The sequence below is a fragment of the Hemitrygon akajei genome, unplaced genomic scaffold (genome assembly GCF_048418815.1).
Source record: "Hemitrygon akajei unplaced genomic scaffold, sHemAka1.3 Scf000044, whole genome shotgun sequence".
NCBI classification, from domain to species: Eukaryota; Metazoa; Chordata; class Chondrichthyes; order Myliobatiformes; family Dasyatidae; genus Hemitrygon; species Hemitrygon akajei.
The window spans coordinates 4,328,566-4,353,708 of record NW_027331930.1 but is presented as its reverse complement, the minus strand read 5'-3'; positions in this window follow the sequence as shown (position 1 = coordinate 4,353,708).

The following is a 25,143-nucleotide window of genomic DNA, read 5'->3' as shown; positions in this document are numbered from 1 at the left end:
CCGCAAAGACCATTTCATTCTGAGTTGGGGAATTTTGTCTCTGAAACAATGTCTGTAACACTGAATTTCCAACACTGGATTCCACATGGGCAAATGAAAAGAGTAAAAATAAAGATTTAAATATAATGCGGGAAAGACAACACAAAAAATCCACGCTTCCAATTTCCTTCCTTCAGAAACTTCGCAAACAACTGAAACACTTAGAAAAATCAGTACAGCACAGTAAGGGATTACTTCAACATAGACTCCATTTTGCTATCATCTATTTACGTGTGGACACTCTGATAAATATCCCGAAAGTATCTAGACCTATCACCTTCCCTAGGAAAATGTTCCACACAGACACTACTCTGCATAAACTGCTTTTCTCTGACAGCCACCATTATACTTACTTCCCATTACCTTAAAATAATACCCTCTTATATTGGCTATTTCCGCAATGGGAAAAATAACTGGGTATATATTCTGTCAATGGCTGTCATTATCTAGTATATCTGTAACAATTCACCCCTCACCCTCCTTTGCTCGAAAAGAGAAGGTTTAGCTCGGTTAACTTAGCTTCAAAGTCGAAACAGCATCCTGGTAAATCCCTTCTGCACCCTCTCTAAAGTTGACAAGTCCTTCCTGTAATAAACTTCTATGAACGCAGTAATAATATCGGCAATACATCGCTGTCTGTTCCAGTTTCCTATACTAATTAAACTGAAGCTGCAACCTTCGGCGGATGTAAGAGGACGGCAATGGACAAGAGATGCCTTCATGAATTTATATATTTACGTTGGAAATGGACAGGAAATATGGTGCGTTCAGCTTATAGCGATGCCCGGAAATATGTCAACACTACGATTTATCATGTTAAGAAGACAAGTATTTTCAAAGAAGCATTGGTGAATTGATGAAACGAACTGACAGAACTGGTAGAGGTAAGTAAAATTGTATTCATTAACAGATATTTGGATAATTATATGGGTAGAATAGGTTTAGCTAGATAAGGCAGACAAGCAGCCTTGAGATTAGTGTAAACAGATATTTTGGCTATAATGACCAGCTGGGTGAAAGTGCCTATTTCAGTCTTTATAAACCCATAAACCTATGATTCATGAATAAATGACAGACCTGCGAAACGCCGTCCTAACTGAAGTAATGATGAAACCTTCGTCGGATCAAAATGTTTCCAAAAGGCCAAGCAGAAACCTTCATGAAAACCTTCGCAGCGACCATCTCTGCGATGAGGAGATACCTGGCCTCCCTTTCTTCGTACCTACCGCACCTCCGGGACACCTTCATCGCCGTGTGTCGTGGACCCACTCGCTATTTCATCCTTCGTCGGATTCATGCATGCAATCGTCGTTTTTCTGACTTTGTTTCGTCCGTCAAACAACGCAAAATCGCCCATCTGCGGACCCCAGAGCCCGTCGGCTCCGACGCCAACACGCATGAATCTTGGATGACGACCCCTGCTGCCAATCACGGCACTGGACAGACTCCGAACCCTGACTCCAGTAACACCAACGCGGATTCCTACGGCCATGGACATCCTCTCAGAGACTCCGGCCTTGAAATTCCAGTCGGACCTGCACGCGCTGCCGCCTCCCCTTCCCCGTACAACCACGTTGGATCCCAGCCTTGACCTCCGAGCTGAACCTCCACGCGCTGCCGTCTCCCCTTCCCCCACCACCACGCTGCCATCTGATCCTTCCGAGCCTGAGGTTGAAACACCGGTTCCCGGACCCTCGGGGGCTTCAACTTCCTCTTACCCCCTCCCCTTCCTCGCTGACTCCACCAGCCTCCCAGCCCCTCGGACCGGAGTTCTCAACCCTGCCGGGTCTTCACCATCCCCACCGATCTTCCTCTCTCTGAGGCTGAGCGCTCTGTCCTTAGTAAGGGCCTCAACTTTCTCACCCTTCGCCCTCACCTCAGTGATTTCCCCGTGCGCTAGGACGTGGATCTCTTCTTCCGCCGGCTTCGTCTTCTGTAGGGACTCTCCCACCCCCACCGATGACCCGTTCTCCCGTCTCCAACTCTCACATCCTCATGGACTCCCCGCCCAGGACTTCTCCCACCCCCCCCCCCCCCGGATCTGTTCATCTCTAATTGCCGTCGGGACATTAACCGTCTCGACTTCACCACTCCTAGCTCCAATTCCAACCTTACCCCCTCTGAACGCTCTGCTCTCCATTCCCTCCGCAACAATCCCAACCTTACCATCAACCCCGCAGATAAGGGGGGTGCTGTTGTCGTCTGGCGGAGGGATGACGACAACTCGCTGACACCTCCTCTTATCTACCCCTGGACCATGACCCAACTAGGGGCATCCAGTCCATTGTCTCTCAAACCATTTCCGATCTCATCAGCTCGGAAGGTCTCACATCCACAGCCACCAAACTTATAGTTCCCACACCCCGCACTTCCCGTTTCTACCTCCTACCTAAGATTCACAAACCTGCCTCTCCAGGCTGACCCATTGTCTCTGCTTGCTCCTGCCCCACTGAACTCATTTCTGCCTATCTCGACTCTGTTCTATCTCCCCTTATTCAATCCCTTCCCACTTATGTCCGTGATACTTCCCATGCTTTACATCTCTTCAAAGATTTCAAGTTCCCTGGCCACCAACGCCTTATTTACACCATGGACGTCCAGTCCCTATATACCTCTATCCCCCACAAGGAAGGTCTCCAAGCTTTCCGTTTCTTCCTGGATTCCAGACCCAGCCAGTCACCTTCTACCACCACTTTCTCCGCCTTGCGGAATTTGTCCTCACGCTTAACAATTTCTCCTTTGGCTGCTCCCTCTTCCTCCAAACTAAAGGTGTAGCCATGGGCACCCACATGGGTCCTAGCTACGCCTACCTTTTTGTCGGCCATGTGGAGCAATCTATGTTCCAAGCCTACACCGGTGTCTGTCCTCCTCTTTTCTTACGTTATATCGACGACTGCATCGGCGCTGCTTCCAACACACAGGCTGAGCTCGTCGACTTCACTAACTTCGCCTCCAACTTTCACCCTGCCCGCAAATTCACCTGGTTTATTTCCGACACCTCCCTCCCCTTTCTAGATTTTCTGTTTCTATCTCTGTAGACAGCCTATCCACCGATCTCTACTACAAACCTACTAACTCCCACAGCTACCTAGACTATTCCTCCTCCCATCCTGTCTCCTGCAAAAATGCTATCCCTTTCTCTCAATTCCTCCGCCGCCGCCGCATCTGCTCTCAGGATGAGGCCTTTCATTATAGGGCAAAAGATATGTCTTCCTTTTTTAAAGAAAGGGGCTTCCCTTCGACCACTATCAACACTGCCCTCCATCGCATCTCCCGTATTTCACGCACCTCTGCCCTCACCCCATCCCCCAGCCAGCACACCAGGGATAGAGTCCCCCTGGTCCTCACCTATCACACTACAAGCCTACAGATCCAACGTATAATCCTCCGTAACTTCCGCCACCTCCTACGGGATCCCACCACCAGACACATCTTCCCCTCCTCCCCACTCTCGGAATTCTACAGGGATCGCACTCTACGCGGCTCTCTTATCCATTCATCTACCCCCCCCCCATCCCTCCCCACCGACCTCCCTCCAGGCCCTTAACCCTGCAAACGAAAGAAGTGCTACACCTGCTCCCACACTTCTGCCCTCACCACCATCCTAGGCCCCAGACAGTCCGTTCAGGTGAGGCACCACTTCACCTCAGAGTCAACTGGGGTGATATACTGTATCCGGTGCTCCCGATGAGGCCATTTATACATTGGGGAGACCCTCCGCAGACTGGGAGACCGTTTCGCCGAACACCGGCGCTCAGTCCTCCAGCAGTGGTGGGATCTCCCTGTGGCCACACACTTCAATTCCACAGACCACTCCCACTCCGATATGTCTGTCCATGGCCTCCTCTACCGTCAAGATGAGGCCACACGCAGGATGATGGAGCAATACTTTATCTCCCGCCGAGGTAGCCTCTTACCTGCCGGCATGAACAATCAACTGACAGACCTCCGTTGATACCCCTGCCCTCACCTTACCCCATCCCTATCTATAATTTTAGTCTGGTTCTCTTTCTCTCTCTTTTCCCCCCTCACTATAATCTCCCACAAGCCCTACCTTTCTTTCTCTTTTATTTCCCACAATTCTCCACCTTCCCCTAGCCAATTTCCCTTCAGCCAATCACTTCCCAGCTCTCTACTTCATCCCTTCCCCCACTTATTATCCCCCTCGACCATCCCATGTTACTTTACTCCTGATAAAGAGTTTCTGCCGGAAACGGCGTCACTACCTCCACCCATAGATGCTATCTGGCCTGCTGAGTTCTGCCAGCATTTCGTGTTTTTATTGCCTTCATGAATGAATTTATTTACTTTGGAATGGGACAGGATAAATGGTGCGTTCCGCTTATAGCGATGCTCGGAAATATGTCAACGCTACGAGTTAACATGTTATAAAGATAATTATTTTCGCACAAAAGTTGTTGAATGTATTGAACGAACCGGCAAAGATATGTAAAATTGAAATGATTAACAAACATTTAGACAGTTTTGCTGCCTATGGCTGACAAGCAAGCATGGGATTAACGAAGATTGGCGTCTTGACCATTAAGAGCAATTGGGCGGAAGTGTTTATTTCTGTCTCTATAATCCCATGAATCTCTGATTCAATGAATAAATGGCAGACCTGCCAAACGCACTAATGTTTCACAGCTTTTGTCTCCACACTCTGTCACTGTGCGACAGGAGTCGCGTGTTATCTGTACAACAGCCGACTGAATGTAAACATATACTTCATTCCATTCTTCAGCTCTTCCCTGAACTTTGCCTGCATTAGCCGAAAGATACACGTGTTGGCCCCCATACTCATCATTTGCAACATAGATGCGAGCTGTTGTTTGCTGACTGCCAGACGATGGAAGATACTAACTAGGTTTGTTGAAATTGGCTGACAGAACGAACGACATCATCATTATAACCACAGTGGTTTTTCTCCCGGTGCAGTTTCGTTCCCGCAGCATTTGTCAACAAGCTGCGGTAGAGCAATTGAAAGTGAGGCCCACTGTTACTCAAACGGTAGTGTCCCTACTTACAACTCCTGGTGCAATGGCCTGAGCGAAAATATAAACAGTCATAACAGATCGAATTTGCCTGAATAATCGCAACGAAGACATTTCCACCTGGCACGGGTGATGCATTTCGAAATTCCTCATGTTCACCGAGACAATCGCATTTAAATTAGAAACAAAGAAATGAAAAGTTATTCCAGCAGAGATAAAGCTTAACAAATTGACTTGAACAAATGGCTGTATAATTCAGAATGGTTCCAGTTCCTCTGATTCGATGTTGTCAATGGTTCATTAAGAAACCAAGCGTTCCAGAATTGATAATGGTAAAACTTCCCCTTTGGGCCTGAAATATTTAGGAAATGCGTAGAATTGCAGGTCCGTCTTTCATTCGTGATAACTTACGAAAACTCTCTGGTCTTTCGGCAGATCCCGGCGGATTGGAAGAAAGTAAATGTCAAGTCATCTTTGAAGAAAAGCTGTAGACAATGGGTAGGTAACTATAGGCCAATTAGTTTAACATCTGTAGTGGGAAAACGCATGAAGCTATCGGTAAAGAAGGAATAGTAAAGCGTCTGGAAACAAATGGATCCATCATGCAGATGCAGCGGGGATCCAGCTTAAGCAAGCCCTGTTTGACAAAGTTACAAGAGTTATTTGAGGCTACATCGAGCGGAGAGTTTACAGGGGAACAGACAGGTGTTATTTACTTTTACTTTCAGAGGGCGTTCGATAATGTGTTACATAAACAACTTGTTTCCGTAAGATAAGGATGCATCGAGTTGGGGGTGACTTATTAGCATGGATAGAGGATTGGGATACATGGGTGTTACTGTGGTTGTCAATCAGCAGTGACGGGTTTGTCCCGAGGTCGGAGCTGAGGCCACAACTGTTCACGATATACATGAACGGTCTGGAAGAGGGGACTGAGTGTAGTGTATCTAAGGTTGCTGATGACACTAAATTGAGTGGGAAAGCAAGTTGTGCAGAGGATACGGAGAGTCCGAAAAGCGATATAGATGGGTTAATTGAGTGTGCAAGGGTCTGGCAGATGGGGTACAATGGCAGTAAATACGAGATCGCCAACTTTAGAAGGAAAAGAGGAAGTTCAGTCTATTGTTTAAATGGTAAAGGATTGCAGCATGCCGCTGTGGAGGAGAACTTGTGAGTGCTTGTGCATGAATCTCAAAATGTTAGCTTGCAGCTGCAAAAATCAATCGAGAAGACAAATGGATTGTTGTCCTTCATTGCTAGAGAGATTGAATTGAAGAACAGAGAGGTTATGCTGCAACTGTACAGGGTACTGGTGAGGCCGCACCTGGAGCACTGTGTGAAGTTCTCGTCTCCTTACTTGAGGAAAAATATACTGGCGGAGGAGTTTCGCCAGTTTGATTCCAGACACGAGGGGGTTAAACTATGAGGAGACGTTAAGTCGCTGGGATTCAGAACGATGAGAGGAAATCTTATAGAAACATATAAAATTATGAACGGGAAAGATAAGATAGAGCAGGTACGTTGTTCCACCTAGTTGCTGAGACTAGATCTAGGAGACTTAACTTCAAGATTCGGGGGAGAAGTGGTAGAGCAGAGATGAGGAGGAACTACTTATCGCAGAGTGGAGAATCTGTGAAATTTTCTGTCCAATGAAGCAGTGGAGGCTACTTCATTAAATAGAGTTAAGAGTGGGTTGGATAGATTTTTGCGTAGTAGGGGAGTTAAGGGTTATGGGGGAAGGGCGGGTAGTTGGACATGAATACAGGGTCAGATCAGTCACGATCTTATTGAATGACGAAGCAGGCTCGGACGGCCAGGAGTCCTACTCCTGCTGCTATTTCCCATGTACTCATGCTGTTCTTTGGAGAACATGACCGGCCGTACGGTGTTTCATGTGGATATAATCAAGGCGTGAGACGTTCAATAGGAAGTCCCCTGTGGTGGGAAAGTCTAAGTCCAGAGGGCACAGCCTCAGGATAGAAGGGCGTCCTTTTGAACGGAGGTGAAAATGTATTTCTTTGGCCAAATCTGTGGGCTTCTTTGCCTCAGGCAGTTGTTGAAGTCAATTTGTTTGGTATATGAGAAGCTCAGTTTGATAGATATTTGATTGCTCAGGGCAGGAGGTTGGCGCTGAGAGGAAAATTGGATCAGCCTTGCTGAAGTGGCGGAGAAGACGCGATGGAACAAATGGTCAAATCCTGCCCCTAAATCTCATGTCTTTTGGTCTGAATATTGAAACTTGTGAAAGAACCCGAGAGGGGAAAATTTCATTATCAACAACGAATTTTAAGCGAGGTTTGGACACGAGTTCTCATTTGTGATGGAAAGACCTGCCTGTCCGAAGTTAAAAGCAGAGTTCACCAAGAAAAAACTTGTAGGGTTGTCGTTGATGTTATACAGCCCCAAATTGTTCGAACGATGCAAGCTGCGACATAGACACTATCTACGGTAATCGTACTTTCATTGCACAGAATGACTGACAGTGCAGTGATTCATTTAGATATAATCAAGGCGTGGGAATGGAGACAACAAAACCGTCCCGACATGATTTACTGGATATATAATGAAAGAATGGGACTTCCATACACACACGCACAGCGGGAGTATACGTTATTGTCATTTTAGTCGCTTTGTTTTGGCGGATATTAAATCATTAGTCTTAAATGCAGCGTGTCTGAATCCAGTGAGGGAAATATGGAGCCCGCATCACCTATGCATAAAGCACAGTCTGAGATGTTATTTGCCTTCCCACAAGAGACACCTCGAGCTGTGGAGAATTTGCAAGATAAAAAAACAGAATGCAGTGAACAATGTATGAAAATATCACACCTACAAGAATAGGCACAAAATATCAGTGAGATGGATGTATGTTAAAACTACTTCATGTTAAACAATGCAGTTCTGTGCAAAAAATGATATTCAGTCTCTCCAAGTTTACAGATAGTTTCATGAAACAGACCTCTTACATATATGATAGATGACCCCGCTACTCTCATATCAGGTTAGATATTAAGATGACCTTAGAGATACGTAACTAATCTAATCGTTTGCTAAATTAGTTCTCATCCAGATTGACAACCATTGCTGCACCAATCCAATCTGAAAGCAAGAAGGAGGTGTGAACATTCCCCTTCCGGGAATAGATCATTGAATTGATCAATCAAACTAAATCCCCTTCGTTAACCTCAGAATCTCAATGCGCTTCGCCATTTGTTATAATTGATGATTATTTGAGAGTAAAATAATTGTTATTTTTGTGATTCCTTCGCGGATGAGATTTTAATTGCACGATGACGCTATTAATATAAATGAAAATAATCCTGAACTGTTTGTTTAGCGAGCTGTCACTAATGTGGCTAAACACGTGGTATGATTAAATGTCAAAGGGCACTGTCCTCTCCTGTATAAGAGCTTGCAAAGCAATCAACAGCAGATATCAGCAGTTAGACTATTTTGAACTGATCCCCGATTCACTCAGAACATGGGATATCCAGTAATTTTCTACATCGCGTGTATTTACTACCCTGTACTGGCAGCTATTGGTATCCCTGGTAAGTAACTGGAATTGGCTCCGGCTGTACGTATGTGTTCTGTTCTTGTAGCATTTGTTACAGATGGTGCCTCATCTGATGAGTGTTTTAATACCGTTCAGGTTTAAGTATATATTTTATTTTGTTCTTCCATTTTTACTTTGGAATTGTTCATCCATTCTCATGTCCGACCAATTTTGTCAATATAATCAATTGATTGAGTGTTAAGATCGATACTGTTCTGGCATTTTACCTTACTCGACCTTCCATCGCACATTGTTCCAAATCTGATTCTGCATCAATGTGGAACTCAAATGTTTACTAAAATGAAAACAAAATCTTTAGTATCGCTGCTGCTCTCTCTGCGAGCTCCCCGGTTTCTCGGTAACAAACAGTCCTTTCCGCTCCGTCTTAATGCAACGAAAGAGACTTGTTTTTCTGTACTTATTTGTCAATATGTCTTTGAATTTGCCACAGTCCCGCGCGAAACTTTTCCGTTTTAGCGTGTTCTTCTTCCTTGGACAGTTTTAATTGAGATAAGATCAGATAATGTGAGATTTATTTTAACTCTTACATCCATCTCACGACATGAGAGGGTAAAAGCCTTTATGTTGCGTTTCCGTGGCAATGTACAAGATTCAAGTTTATTTGCCACCTGTACATCGAAACATTCATTTAGCTCCGTCGATCCTTCACACCAAAATGTTATCGCCGAAGAAACAGTCTCCCTGAGTCCATTTTATTCCCGCAATATATAAAATCTTCAGCATTCTCCGCTACAATGATGGGTCTGTCTAGATGAGTGGATCGATAAGTCTAACCTTTCCTTTGCTTCCTTGCAGTTAATTTAATGGCGATTGTGATCCTGTCTCTGAGAAACTGCGGACTCTCTAAATGCATCTCCCGTTACCTGGTGGGAATGGCAGCAGCTGACTTACTGGTTGTTATTATTTCTGTTGTAATCGAACAGATCAATAATATTTTTGTTTATGCCCTTCCATTGAACATTGCTCCAGTTTGCGCCGTGACGCTTGTCCTGAGGCTCGCAACCGTGGGCTGCTCTGTTTGGTTCACGGTGGCTTTCACGTTCGATCTCTGTATTTCAATCTGCAGTCAAAAGCTGCGGGAACGATACTGCACCGAGAGGACAGCGACTATTGTGATAGCCATTGTGTGTTTAGGATGTTGTGCGAAAAGTGTTCCATTCTACTTTGTGGTAGAACCTTACCTTATCATTGACGACATACCCTGGCGATGCATTTTGACAATGGATTACCGAACTTTACCAGCGTGGAAAGCATACCAGTTGTTTAACACTATCACTACACCTTTATTGCCGATCGGTTTGATTCTACTTTTTAACGCTTTAGCAGTGAGTCATATTATCGCGGCAAACAGAGTTCGCCGGGGGCTCAGGAACAGCAAAGAGAAAAAGAATGATCCAGAGGTGGAGAACCGGAGGAAGTCAATGATTTTGTTGTTCGCTCTGTCAGCCAATTTCATATTGTTGTGGATCCCCTTTATTGTAAAGACTATGAACTGGCAAGTTCAGAATTACTTTTACACTGACAAATATTTGAATACCCCGACGTACATCTTACAACAGTCTGGGTTCATGTTGCAGTTTCTCTCCGTCTGCACCAACACGTGTATCTACACTCTGTCACAGAGGAAATTCAGACAGGAGCTGAAATGTGGAGTCAAATATCTGATTACTGTATGTATTCGGCTCTGTAGATGAAACGAAATTGAGTTGTAAGCTTTGAAGGAAGTTCAAAAGCATTTCCACGTCACTTGTATGTCTGATAAAATTTCCTGCAGCCAGGTGAGCGAATGTTAGTAGTTTGCGGCTTTCATTGACGTCAGAAAAATTAATTCAATTGTGCAGCTCAAGAAACAACAAAAATCAGAGATGTTATTGATACACCGACAGAAATCGTATTCAAAATTTTGCATCAATGCCAGAATACGGTCCAGTGATTTTTCTTACACTGGTAGAATTCTATTCTAATTCATTCCAGGGATCTGTGTGGCAACTGGGGGAATATTCCTGAAACCTGGAAAACTAGTGTCCGATAAAGTGAGCTCGGTTACCTACAATTTCCATTGTAACAGTGCAAAATATGTGACTGCTGCCTTTTCATTCAAAAAGCAGGCGGTCCCTTCCTAAGTGGGAAGTTAAAACTGCACAACGCCCTAGTCTGTCCCATCAATGGAGATGTGTAGCATTCCCTCAGTCTACTAATATTAATTAAAAATTCCGCAGATTGCGGTGATCTTGGAACAGGACCTGACCATTGCTTCACCCGGCACGGGTGTTGAATTATACAACGGTATACGAGAGAGATCATGAAAATGTCAGAGTCAAGAAGCTTTTGACTTTTGACTTGACGGAGCTTTACCACCAGCGTTACATTTTCTGTTCCGTCCACTAGATGTCCCCAGTCTCCAATCGATCTACACGGTGATACAGGAAATCCACGCTGGTGCTGAGGAATGGACAAAATATCCAGTGACATTATATGGTCTGCTCAGTGAGTAAAACTCAAATCCCATTGTAGCTTTTCCTGGTAGATCAAATAATTTTCTGTATCCGTCACATCTCTAGCAAGTCCGTCAGATATTAATGAACCCTGGTGGGCGATTGTTAGTACCTCAGATTCGGAATCAGGCTTAATATCATTGGCATACATCGTGAAGTATATCGCTTACCGTCACAAGTCTTCCAATGAATAATACTAAAGCTATAATTTGCAAAAAATATAGATATATAAAGGAACGAATTAAATTAAAGACGCAGTAGAAAGCAGGAAAAACTGATGTAATGTCCATTTAGAAATCCGATGGAAACGCTTATTAATATTTCCCTTTCTGGAGCGGGAGAAACAGTGATTTTTCCATCGATGGTGGTTTTTTTCTACTGATTACCCAGCACCAGAGAAAAGATGTAACTGGAAAATCCTCTCCCATCCTGTCGGCAACTCAAATTCAGAGATCTACCTGAATAACTTCTTCCACTTAGTACAAGCTGTAATCATTTAAATTTCCATCAAAGACTAAGATATCTTGTTAGTCACATTAGAGACAGCCCACTGAACAGACTCTTCAAGGTAAACAATTGATACCAGTTGTCTCATCGTACAATGCAAATCACTCCTCAGATCACATATCTACACATCTTTAATTTCCATCGCTTACACTCTGAAACGGGAACAGAGTCATAGACTCATATAAAAGTACAGCCAAGAAGCAGGACCTTCGGCCCATCTAGTCCATGGCGAAACCATATCAACTGCCGGCTCCCATCGACCTGCACGGCGAATATTGCCCCACGTGATGTACGCTCTTCCGGCCACACAGTTGACAATTTTCAAATAAAACAATTCTATATCTCAATATGCTTACAACGCGCGCCATCACCCTCAAATACTGTTCAGCAGGCGCAGTATATTAAGGACTCTAAGTTATAGAAAGTCAATTGTTTTAGCTGTTAAATTGGATAGTCTTTTTCCTGGAAGGGGAATGTTCACACCTCCTTGTTTTTAGATTGGTCTGGTGCCACGACACCGGTCAGTGTGGATGAGAAATGGCTTAGGAAACGATGACAGAAGTTTTTTTTACATCGCATCTACAGTGATATGGGGGTGGTCTGTGATCATGTGACTATTGAAACAGATGGCTAGAGTAATACCTGAAACTCCCAGCACCCTTTGCGCCATTCCTCGCAGCTGTATTATATTCACCCGTTGTTGTCTGAATATTTCCTGTTTTTGTTGTTGTTGCAAACCCGGAAACCATTACATTTGTTATTGTCTGAAGGCAAGTGACGGCTAAAAGCAGATGTGTATCCATAGGTAAGGCCAGTTACCGTGTTTTCCCTACTGGATTTAAGACACTTCGTAGTTAAAGCAGATGTGTATCCATAGGTAAGGCCAGTTTCCGTGTTTTCCCTACTGGATTTAAGACACTTCGTATTTAAAGCAAACGCACTGATGATTGCTGAAGCAAAGCGGCCTGAAGTGACAATAACTTGTACTCGCGCTGTCGCTGTGTGTCAGTGCGTGAGTGTAAAGTCCCATGCCTTCATTATATCTTCAATAAATCATGTCGGACCAGTTTCTGTTCTCCCCATCCCACGTTATTTTATTCCAGAATCTGTCCTATATAAAGATTATATTTGGAACATCCCGTGCCTACACACCGTACATGATACATTGTATTTGTTACCCAATGAAAGAAGGATAACCGGGATTTAGTGCTTTATGTCGGAATCTGGACGATAACAAAACCCTGAGACTTCACAACAGCATGGCAGCTCTTTCGGTGAACTTTCTAGTTGACTTTAGACAAGCTGATCTTTCCATCGCATATAAACAAATGAGAACTCGTGTTCTATTTCTGTCCAAGTGTCTCTTGGCTCTGAAACGCCAAGTCTGCGATCCCATCGGGAGAGGTAGAAACGGGTAAGTCCGGCCAAAAGGGCTCTGGTGAAGCTGTCTAGGCCAATCCACTGTACAGTGCAGACAATGGAGTATAGGAGCATTGACGAACTCCGACCATACCATCGATCTCAGAGGACGGTAAAGACGGGAGGACATCAATGCCCTATGCTGCCGTTATGAAACTCACTTTCATCACAACAACAGCGTTAATGAAGCTTTCCCGTCTGGCGTTCTTTCCAAGTTCCAAGTTTAAAACTGTGAATCTACCTATTTTCCAAACAAATTTCTGCTCAGAGTAACAGTACCTCTGGCTACCATTATCAATATTTCCAATGCTAATTTTCTAAATTTACGGAAACAGAGGAATTGGAACTATTCTGTACAATACAGTGCAATTCTCAAGTAAAACCGTTTATTTTTGGCAGTATTGAAAGAAAATAGTTTTCTTGTGGTTAATTTAACGACGATTTTGTTCGTGCCTCGCGGAACACGTGGACTTGAAATTCTTCACCCTTACGAGTGGAAACGGCAAAAGTAGATGTCATGTTAGTTGTATTTGTTGCTGTTGTGTGACAGGCTAATTACGTCAACAATTACGTTTGTGACGAAGGCCCGTCACTGATTACGGACGGCACATGGAACATTCAGTAAAACACTCAAAGTGTTATCCACACACATTATTCCCCTTTGTCATTGTGTGAGTACACGCATCACAATAAATCAACAGTCACAATTTTACACTTATCCCCAGCAGTAAAAGGTAGGAAAAAAAAGAAACACACTATGTCATAGTTTAATTATCTCAGGTCAATTTATTCATATTCATCTTTCCAGTAAGTGTTTTGCCGAAGTGTCATGACTATCTGGCGTTTCTCTCCTCCACAGTCTGAAACACAACTGCTGCATCGAGCTGTCTATTACAGAGGCAGCAGCAGCCTACACGGGTCTGCTGATGGTGGAGGATACCATCTTTAACTGGGTCAAGGCTTATGTTACCTAATTACTCACCTTGTGGTAAAGTTTTGGGGTTTATTTAAGTTATTTAACCGGGAAATGGTGACTCCATTAACCGGGAAATGAGGTATATGGGTTTACTGACAGAACTAGCAGTAGAGTTTCAGATTGTGTGAAATGGAAGATAATTGAGTTAATTAGCTTTTGGTTGGTCTAGGGGGAGGGTCTTAGCAGTTATAAGCCTCTGTTTACCAAGGCTTTGTTTTTTTTGGTTCAGTCTGAGGGTGGCTGTTAACCAGACAGGTGACCATTGCAAACTGTATATATATTGTTTTTTTTTCATTCTTTTTCTTGTTTTGATATGGACGTCCAGGTTTTTTTTTTGTTTTTCCACTGTTTTTGTAAATAAAAGCACCTAATCTACTTTTGCGACTCAAACCATCTGGTTAATTTTCTTAGACAGCTCACCCACGGTTATTTGTGACATTTGGTGGCAGCGGTGGGATGGTCAGTCGCAAAACTGAGCGTGTTTTATAAAAAAACGAAGTGGGCTACGGTCTCGAAACTAGCAACTCCGGATGGAGAATGAGGATGAGTGGGAGACACCGGCCACGTCAGTAGAAGAGGCACAAGGTAGAAGATCCAAAACCCGACAGCTGCAGCCTGGGCCATCAGGAAGTGGGTCCCTCAAACACAGAGGTGGTAAATTTCTTCAGGGATCTTTTTAACCGCCCAGCAGAAGAGAGATAATATTCTCCAGGAAGAGCTCTGGGGCTTGCGGATCTCACCAGGCCTCCCGACAGACTGCCCTACAGCCATCCCCAGCAGGGCAGTCCACCAGAGCAGAAGGTGGGGGCCTTAGACTGGAACTTCCAACTCAGGTGCCCAGAAGGGGAGGCCCACATGACACCTCCGACTTTGGGTAGTCGTTGGTTTCTTCCCCTGGCTGAGTGGGTTGACACCCCCCCCCCCCAGCAGACCAGCGTAAGGAACCCCGGATGTCGCTGTATCAACAAGGTGAAGACATTGAAAATTACCTTCGACGTTATGAACGCATGGGAAAAACATGGCAGTGGCCAAGGGAGGAGTGGCCCTGTCTACTGATTCCCCTGCTGACCGGGAAAGCCCTGGAGGCCTACACGGCCATGGAGGAAGACGTCTACCTGTTATACAGACTGTTGGCCAAATTTGACATCTGTTCAGAGACCTACCGTCAACGGTGCCGGGCCACCTCAACACCATCTGGGATGACACCGACAGAGACGTATCACCGGCTGAAGGGCCTCTATCGTCGCTGGATGTGGCCAGGGCCGAGTTGTAAGGATCGGCTGGTTTAGACCATCACCCTGGAGCAGCTGCTGCAGGTGCTTCCTCCAGACATCAGGACGTGGCTGAGAGAACAGGAACCGGAGGATGTACTGACGGCAGCGAAGTTGGCCATGCAGTACCTGAACGCCAGAAAGGGGGCCTCGTCACGACCAACATGGGTGGATTCCAGGGACTACAACCGCCCCAGGGACAGCTTTACAGAGAACTTTGAAGGTAATCGGGGGGCAAATGACAAGGGGCACACTGCTCAGTCATTTACTGATACTTTGATATGCTATTATTGTCAGCAGTAGGGTCATAAAGCGTCTGTTTGTCCCCTGAAGAGTCCAAAACTAACTGGACTGTGTTATGTGCCTAGAAAAGGTGAGCAGGGTGACTGCCAGGACAGGAAGGGAGACTCTAGATCTGTTCCTGTAAAAGTTAATGGTAAACCCTTTACTGCTCTCCTTGATTCTGGTAGTTCTATGCCATTCATAACTAAAAAGTTGTGTGCCCTGTGCTATTGACTACAGCCAGCGAACAGAGGTTTTATGTGTACATGGTGACTGTAAGCCGGAGCCACAGGTAGAACTTACAGTGGAGGTAGATGGACAAGTCTCTGATGACAGTGCGGGTGGTGGAGAATTTACCAGTGGAGATGCTTTTGGGCTGGGATTTGCCTGTTCCGTATGATCTCCTAAGCAGGGGTAAAAGTCTGTAATGCTCATGAACCTGTGTCAGAATAGAAAATGCATGTCTCTTGTTTTGTCATGACACGGTCCTAGGCAAAAACCCAAGTTCAGTATCGGACGCAACCTTTGCCAGACTTATGTGGTAGTCAGTGCAATGCTGGAAACAAAGGGCCCAGAAAGACCCGTCGGCAACGGCGGTTAGAGAAACATGCTGGTACACCTTCATCTGGTGAAATGCCTGAAAATGCTGTGTCAGATGTTAAGTTGGAAGTGCCAGAGAACATCACCATGTTACAACAGTCTAGTCCTTTGTTAAAGTCTCTGTCAACCAAGATCTTAGCCTTTGTTGATTACACCGCCCGGGTAGGTGGTTCAGTGTATGTCCCTAACAACGGCATCCTTTATCAGGGAGAGGAGCCAAGCAACAGGAGGTTAGTGGTGCCAAGTAGTTGCAGGTCACCTTGCCAATACCATTCCCTGGGCAGGACATTTAGGTCACCATAAGGCATATCTTAGGCTGGTCTCTCGGTACATATTTCAAAACGTGCCTAACGTGTCAAAAAACCAGTGCTGTCCGTAAATCAGACCGAGCACCCCTCCAATCCATGCCAGTGATTACCACCCCATTTAAGCGGATTGAAATGGACATTGCGGGGCCCCTGGGAAAAAAAAGCTCAGCAGGATATCAGTACATTCTTGTTGTATGTGATTATGCCACACGATTCTCTGGAGCCTTTTCTCTCCGGTCTGTAACCACTCCAAAACTGATCAGTGCTCTTGTCCTGCTTTTTTTCTAGTGTAGGCATCCCGGAGGAAATCCTGACCGACCAGGGAACCAAGTTTACATCTCGCCTGATGAGCCAGCTGCATAAGGAGTTGGACGTAACTGCTATCAGAACATTTCCTTATCACCCAGAGACAGATGGCCTAGTGGAAAGGTTTAACCAAACCCTCAAGGGGATGCTCAGAAAGTTTGTATCTGATACAGGGATGGATCAATGTGATAAATGGTTACCCTTTCTGCTCTCTGCCTACAGGGAAGTGCCTCAGGCGCTCAGGCGTCTACCGGATTCTCCCCTTTCGAGCTGCTCTACGGTTGGCCAGTCCAGGGGCCCCGGTATCTGCTGTAACGAAACTGGGAGGAGAAAGTGGCAGCTAATCCTGTAGAGGGGCAAGGTGTTGTACAGTATGTCCTTCAGCTGAGGGACCTGTTGAAGCGATACCGAGAGGAGGCCAGACTCAACCTCCTGGAGACTCAGAAGCGGTGATATAACCATCAGGCACGCCAACGTGAGTTCAAACCAGGTCACAAGCTCCTGTTGCTCCTGACCACCTCATCCAGCAAGCTGCTGGCCAAGTGGCAGGGACCTTTTGAGGTTATAAGGAGGATGGGGCCTACAACATGCGAGATCCTGCATCCGGAGAAGGGGAAACAAAAACAAACTTACCATGTGAACCCCTTGAAAGCCTGGGAGGGAAGAAGCAGCCCTCCTTCCATCACCTCACTACTGGCACGCCGGGTGATTGAGGAGGATGACTCTGAAGGTGTAGTGGAGGCCTGGAAACAGCCTGCCAAGGTGGATCTCTCTCACCTGGATTCTCAGAAGCCAATTGAATTGCAAGTCATTTTCGACAACTTCCCTCCGTTGTTCACACAGAAACCAGGCCAGACAGATGTGTTGCAGCATGCCATCCGAGTCAAATCAAGTCAGAGTCCAGTACGGCAGGCATGCTACCCAGTACCAGGACGTCTGGCGAAGGCGTTGAAGGAGGAGGTCCGCTTGATGTTGGAGCTGGGAGTCATCGAACCGTCTGAAGGTGAGTGGAGTCGCGCTGTTGTCATTCAGCCGAAGAAGGATGGAACTCTTCACATTTACATTAACTTTATTAAACTGAACGCCATCTCATTTTTCGATGCCTACCCGATGCCCCAGATTGAGAACCTGCTGGAGAGGATTGGGAGAGACAACTACATCACCAACTTGGACCTCGGCAAGGAGTATCGGCAGGTCTCCCTGGAGAGCCAGCCCCGGTCCCTCACTGCATTGAGGGCCCCTCTAGCCTCTTTCAGTTCACAGTGATCCCCTTTGGATTACATGGTGCTCCCACCACATTCCAGATGCTTACGGACAGAGTGCTGCAAGGTTGTGAGGACTGCAGCGCCGCTTATTGGATGATGTGGTCATTTTTAGCCTGACCTTGGAGCAGGGGTGTCAAACTCATTTTAGGTCACGGGCCGGATTGAGCAAAATGCAGCTTCATACGGGCCGGATCAGTCGAACGCGTGCGGACGCAGCTTTCGTTGCCTCCGTTTTTTCAGCCTGCTCTCATGTGTCTCAGTCTCTGCTATAACTTCAAAGTGTTTCTCTTTACAAATTCCGTTTCTTATGAAGAAGACTGCCGAGCAAGACTGCCGAATAAACAATAAAAACCCTGAAAACTTGGTACCTGAATAAACTCAGCATTAGCCATATCATACGCCATAGGCGCTTCGATTACTGGGGCCAGTTTTAATAGTAATTAGATATTATCTCGCAGGCCAAAGATAATTCCACCGCGGGCCGGATTTGGCCCGCGGGCATTGAGTTTAACATATATGCCTTGGAGGAACATCTGGAGCACCTTCGTCGAATCCTAGGTGCTATCAGTGCGGCAAGACTTACACTGAACCTGCAGAAATGTGAGTGGGCCAGGCAGGAAACCCGGTACCTGGGGTATCAGCTGGGGAGAGGTGAAGTCCGGCCTCAGGTGGACAAAGTTGAGGCCATTCTGAACAGCACCAAGCCCCTTACCAAGACGCAGGTCCGATCTTTTCTTGGTCTAGTGGGCTGGTACCGACAGCTCATCCCTCACTTTTCAACCTTGGCAGCCCCATTGACCAACCTCAGCTGCAAGTTGGCCCGTAATCCTGTGGAATGGAGTGAGGAGTTTGAAAGCGCTTTCCAGGGCCTGAAGGAGAAATTACGTTCTTCCCCTGAGTTGCAGAGTCCTGACTTTGAACGCCGCTCCCTGGTGCAGGTGGATACCTCAGGCGTAGGCATCGGGGCAGTACTGGCTCAGGGAGAGCCAGGTGAGGAACGACCTGTGTTGTATCTCAGCAGGAAACTACTGCTTCGTGAAACCCGGCAGTCCACAATCGAGAAGGAGTGTCTGGCAATCAAGTGGGCGTTGGACAGCCTCGGGTACTACCTTCTTGGGAGGAAATTTGACCTCCAGATGAACCTCAGCGCCTGACTTGGATCCAGACCATGAAGGACTGGAATGCCAGGGTGACTAGGTGGTACCTGGAACTTCAACCTTTCAAGTTCTGTGTGCGGCACAAAGCAAGCAAGAAGCACATCACAGCGGACTTCCTGTCAAGACTGCCAAATATTGCCGCTGCAGGAGAGCAGGGTGGTAATGTGACGAAGGCCCATCACTGATCACGGACGGCACGTGGCACATTCAGTAAAACACTCAAAGGGTTAACCACACACATTATTCCCCTCTGTAAATTGTGGTGAGTGCAGGCATCACTATAAATCAACAGTCACAAATTTAAACTTATCCCCAGCAGCAATAGATATGAAAAAAAGAAACACACTATGTCACAGTTTAATTATCTCAGGTCAATTTATTCATATTCATCTTTCCAATAAGTGTTTTGCCGAAGTGTCATGATAATCTGACTTTTCTCTCCACCACAGTCACTGGGTCTGAAACAGAGCTGCTGCAGAGAGCTGTCTAATATAGAGGCAGCAGCAACCTGCACAGGTGTGCTGATGGAGGAGGATACCATCTTTAACAGGGTCAAGGCTTATGTTACCTAATTACTCAACTTGTGGTAAAGTTTTGGGGTTTATTTAAGTTATTTAACCGGGAAATGGTGACTCCATTAAACGGGAAATGAGGTATATGTGTTTATTTTGAGAACTGGCAGTTGAGTTTCAGATTGTGTGAAATGGAAGATAATTAAGTTAATTAGCTTTTGGTTGGTCTAGGGGGAGGGGCTTAGCTTTGGCTTTTTTTTTGTTTAGTCTGAGGGTGGCTGTTAACCAGACAGGTGACAATTGCAAGCTGTATATAGTATGTTATTCTTTTTTTTCTTATTTTGATGTGGACTTCCATGTTTTTGTTTTTCCACTATTTTTGTAAACAAAAGCACCTCAATCTATTTTTGCGACTCAAGCCACCTGGCTATTCCTCTTAGACAGTTGACCCACGAATATTTGTGACAGGGTGTCAGCGGATTTGGGGTGTGCTCTGAAATGGGGATGGCGCACATTTACGGATTTGTGTTGCGCCCGGATACAGGGTGTATTCATTCTCCAATATGGCGGTGCGCACTGATTTGCGAACTGTGCAAACCCAGATTTGTATGTTTCATCTGCTCTGGAATGGCGATTTTTAATATTGAGACCGCCATCACAAGTTATTTTGTCAACTGTTTGAAATAATTCCTACTCTGAGAATTATGTTTGTGGGGGTTGTCAGCGTGTTTGGGTGTGTACTGCGTTGGGGATTGAGCTCTGATATTTGGTGGTTTCTGGGAACATGACTTCGCGGTGCATATGGATTTGGGGGTGTTGATGAAGATGAGGGTTTGCAGAATTTGCCGTCACATCCAAATCTGTGTGCTTGGGCCGATCTGGAGATGCAACCACATTCCTGGTGCACGGGGATGTTAAATGTACAGACAGGCATTTTTGTATACTTTGGAATAATTGCTGCTCTGAGATAATTTACCACATGTGGGTGTGTGAGCGTGTGTCGGGTGCGCACTGTTTCGGGAATCGCGCCGATTTAGGTCTGTTTTGCACATTGTTTTGGAGTTACATCCAAAGTAATATGTGTCGGCCGATCTGGTTGCAAACTAATGTTGGGGTGCGTGGGGATTTTTAATGTTGAAACAACTATTTTCTGAACAGTTTGAAATTATTCCTGCTTTGAGATAACCTGTTATGATTGTGGAGGTATCAGCGTGTTTGGGGCGCGCACTTATTTGGAGATTGCGTAGATTTAGAGAGCTAAAATGTGGGGATGCACACTGGTTTAGGGATGCGAACAGATTTAGTGATATGTCCGCCAATATAGAGGTGCGCACTGATTTGGTGATGCTCTCTAATATACAGCTGTGTCCGCCAATATTTTCGGATTCCGGAGTTCTCACAGAAATTTGTGGAATTGCGGATTTAGAGTTGTTTCATTTATAAGTAATTTTGTAATAAACGTGCTTTCAAATTTGGACTATTCTTGTTCCTTAATGTGCGAGGCAGCAATGTTGTGTATGCTTGAACTGATTCCTGCTCTGGAATGTCGGAATGTCAGCGGGTTTAGATTTTGGGGTGCGCACCGATCTATGGGTGTGTTGTCGAATTTGGTGATATGTGAAGATTTAGCGGGATGTTGTATGGGGTTGCACGTGTTATGAATTACACACAGATCTACGGATTTGGAGTTGCACAATAATTTTCCGCTGTGTGCGGATTTTTAATGCCCAGTGTTACGATACGGCAAAAATAAATATCGAATGAGGCACATTTTTTTACAAACAAATATTTATTTAAACTATGCTCAATAAAAATGAAAAGTAAACAAACGACTAACTTAACCAGAAGTTAACTGCTATATGGCAACTCGAAAGTTCTTAAAATGATAAATGCGAACACAGTTCTTAAAATGATGAATGCGAAAGTCCAAATGATTTATACAGTCAATTAGAAGAGACTTTCCTGAAGCAACGAATTCCTCGACGACGTGACGTTACTGCTGATCCCAGCCGAAAAATCCTTCGCCCGAAGGATTCGCGATGAAGGAAATAAAAACGGCTTGAAGGGAATGACCTTTACTTGGCGAATAACACTGCCCAACCCTTTCAGTTCTTACAAGGCAGGGGTTATCTCGGATGCAGGTTACTATTTCCGGAACGAAGATCCAATAAGTTTGATCCTGTATTACCGCCGACGACGCCAACTTTAGTCGATCCTTCGGGTTTTCGTACGTCGGTAAATCTTCACTCTCCGATAATTAGACTTTAAAATTAAATCGAAGATACATCAAACATAACTGGCAGCAATTTTCAAAACTGCCGGCACAACGGCAATCTACCGCACAGTAAGAATCAAAACTCCACTTTAAAACAAAACTGCGTCATGAAACCAAATAAGCAGCATAACTGTGTAACGGACGCCTTAAAAGACGTCCCAACAAAAACTCCTGCGTCACAGCAGGCTTTCCCCGTTTTATACCGGTTGGAAAAGGGCCACCACATAACTACAGACTGGTCGGAAAACTACATCATGTGACCTCATACTGGCGGGAAAATACATCACCCCACCATCACAAGACGTTCACCAGATACTCAATTACATCATGGTCACAAGACAATCACAAGATACCCACGAGGTATGTGACACCAGGCAGCCATTTCCTGATCTGTTTCAAATTATTATTCCTCTGGGATGATTTAATGTGTGTGCGGAGCTGACAGCGGGTTTGGAGTTGTGGAAGTATATGACTCTTTGGCTATGTATGGGGATAACATATTCACTAGTGAATACTCTTAAAATTTAGCTCGGAAGTCTTGGGATTTAGCCAAGTACTTACGAGTCTGAGAATTTAGCTCATACCCTTGCTAAAGTCTAAAGAAGAATGTTATGGCACCACATTTACGTCATGCTCCTGTTTGTCGAAATCTAACGCTAAGTTCACAGTCAAGCAATGTTATTGATAAGTGTTTTAAGTAAGCTGTGCCTATTTCATGAAGCGGGTCTGCAAGATAAGCAGAGCCTCTGAAAAACGCTGTTATCAAAAAGGCTCTCCATGATATCATGTCTTTTAGTGTGAAACAATTCTGTGAGTCGGTCTGATCTATTCTGTCTGCTGCTCCTGAATTTTTTTCCCCCGCAATAAGAGCGCAAATTGTTTTCGGAATTGTGCAGAATTAGCACTGTATCGTCCAATATGCAGTGTCCACGTTTTTGATTTGGGGAAGCGCACAGATTTAGTGGTGTGTTCTCGTATGTGGAGTGGATACTGATTTGGGATTATACGGATTTGGGATTTGCACACAAATTGGGGTGCGTGCCGATTTTTAATGTAGACACTGCCATTTTGTGAACTGTTCAGGATGATTTTTACTCCGGGATATTCTAACGTGCATTTGGAATTGTCAGCGGGTATGGAGTGTGCTTTTATTTGCGGATGTTGGCAGATTTCCGAGTGCACACAGATGTGCTGATGCGGGCAGATTTAAGGGGATGAGGTCGAAAGTGGCGGTGGACACAGATTTGGGATTATACCCAGATTTGGTCTGTCGGCGGAATTGGAGTTGCAAACGAATGTTGGAGTGAGTGCGAATGTTTAGTATCGAGACAGACATTGTCAGAACTATTTGAAATTATTCTTTCTGATTTGTGATTTGGAATGTTGATAAAGTGTTACCAATCAGAGAACAGACTGTGAAATCCGTGGATATATGTCGTCATCCCAGTTTTCTTACTAAATATACTTTACTGGTGGACAAAATGTAGATTGTGATGTTTATAACGGATGCGATGAATTGTACTGATCAGACATCTAGTCGTACAGCGGAAATTAAAATGATTGTGGAGGTTAAAGGAAGGTATCTTGGTGTAAATGGTGTTATGTGGGAAGCTGTAAATGAAGTTATGATGGGTGGGGTATCTCTCCCTAGCAGCAGGGCATAACGTTGTGAATATGAATGATGTGTATGAGGCATTTGTAGAAATATTTGTTTCAATGGGTATTAAAGTGGTTTAATGCTTCATGGGATGAACGTCTGCCATGGATGAGGACGATGTGGATCTTTGTAATGACAGGTTAGGGCACATTATTCAGCAAACTGCTTTGGCAGCGATCCCCATGAAAACGGGCATTAAAATAGGAGAAAGTCTGTACCATGGTCAGCTGAGGAGTTTGCCGAGGCAAATAGTGAGGGAAATAAGACGTGTAAGAAATTTCAGAAGTATTGCTCCCCGAGTGACCTTATTAAATATAAAAGGGCAGAGGCCGTGGTGAAGGCCCGACACAGATTACAGAGGAGGAGGCGTTTGCTGACCTGCGGCGAATTGGAGTGGATAATTCGCCAGGGCCTGACAAGGTGTTTTCTCGGATCTTGGGGTGCCCTAATACAGATAGATCGGAGTTCTAAGTAAATTTATTTTCGAAGTACACGTATGTCAGAATATATGTACATTCTTAAACTCAATTTTCCTGTGTGCACTCTCACCAAATCTCCAGAATTGTATCTATAACAGGATCAATCAAATAACAACCAGGGTACAGAAAACAACAAACTGTGCAAATGATTATATACATAAATGGCAATGAATAACGAGACATGGGATAACGAGATAAATATTCCAAAGTGAGACAATTCGTTGTAAGAAAAGTTGTGATAGGACAAGTGAAGTTGAGTGTAGTTATCAATTTTATTCAAGAGCCTGATGCTTGATGGGTAGGATCTGTTCATCAACCTCGTGGTTTTCTGAGGCTCTTGCACCTTCTGCTGATAGCATTAGCATGACCTGCGAGGTGGGGATCTCTGGTGCTGGATGCTGCTTTCCTACGACAACATAGATGTGTTCAACGGTTGGGCTTTACCCGTTATGTATTGGGCCGAATCCGCTATTTTTACACATTTTTCAGATCAAAGGCTTTGATGTTCCCATACTAGACTGTGATGCAGCCAGTCAAAATACCCTCCACTACTCATCTGTAGAAGTTCTTGGCATTGCATAAGGAACTGAAGGCTTGTAGGGTGGCTAATGTTATTCCGTTATTGAAGAAAGGCTCTAAAATAACTCATAAAATTATTGGGCGGTGAAACTGATATCAGAAATGGGTAAGATATGGGATGGTATTATACGTTCTAGGATATATAAATATCGGTATAACAGCTTATTTAGGAGAATTCTCAAAGAACAGATTCTTAACGAGAAAATAGCTGGGAGATCCTTTCTTTATTTGGGACACGATGCCACTTAACTTGGACAGAAAACTGTTACCGAAAAATTTCTAACTAGTCACGTGTACTTTTCTAAATACTCACCTGCACTTTCTTGGCCGTTAGAGCATACTGTTTTAAAAGACGTCAGTTACCGAATTGAAAAGAAATGATAGTTGACACCTCTTCAGTGATCGGCTACCCTATGGTTAGAAGGTCAGACAGGCGACTCTGTGG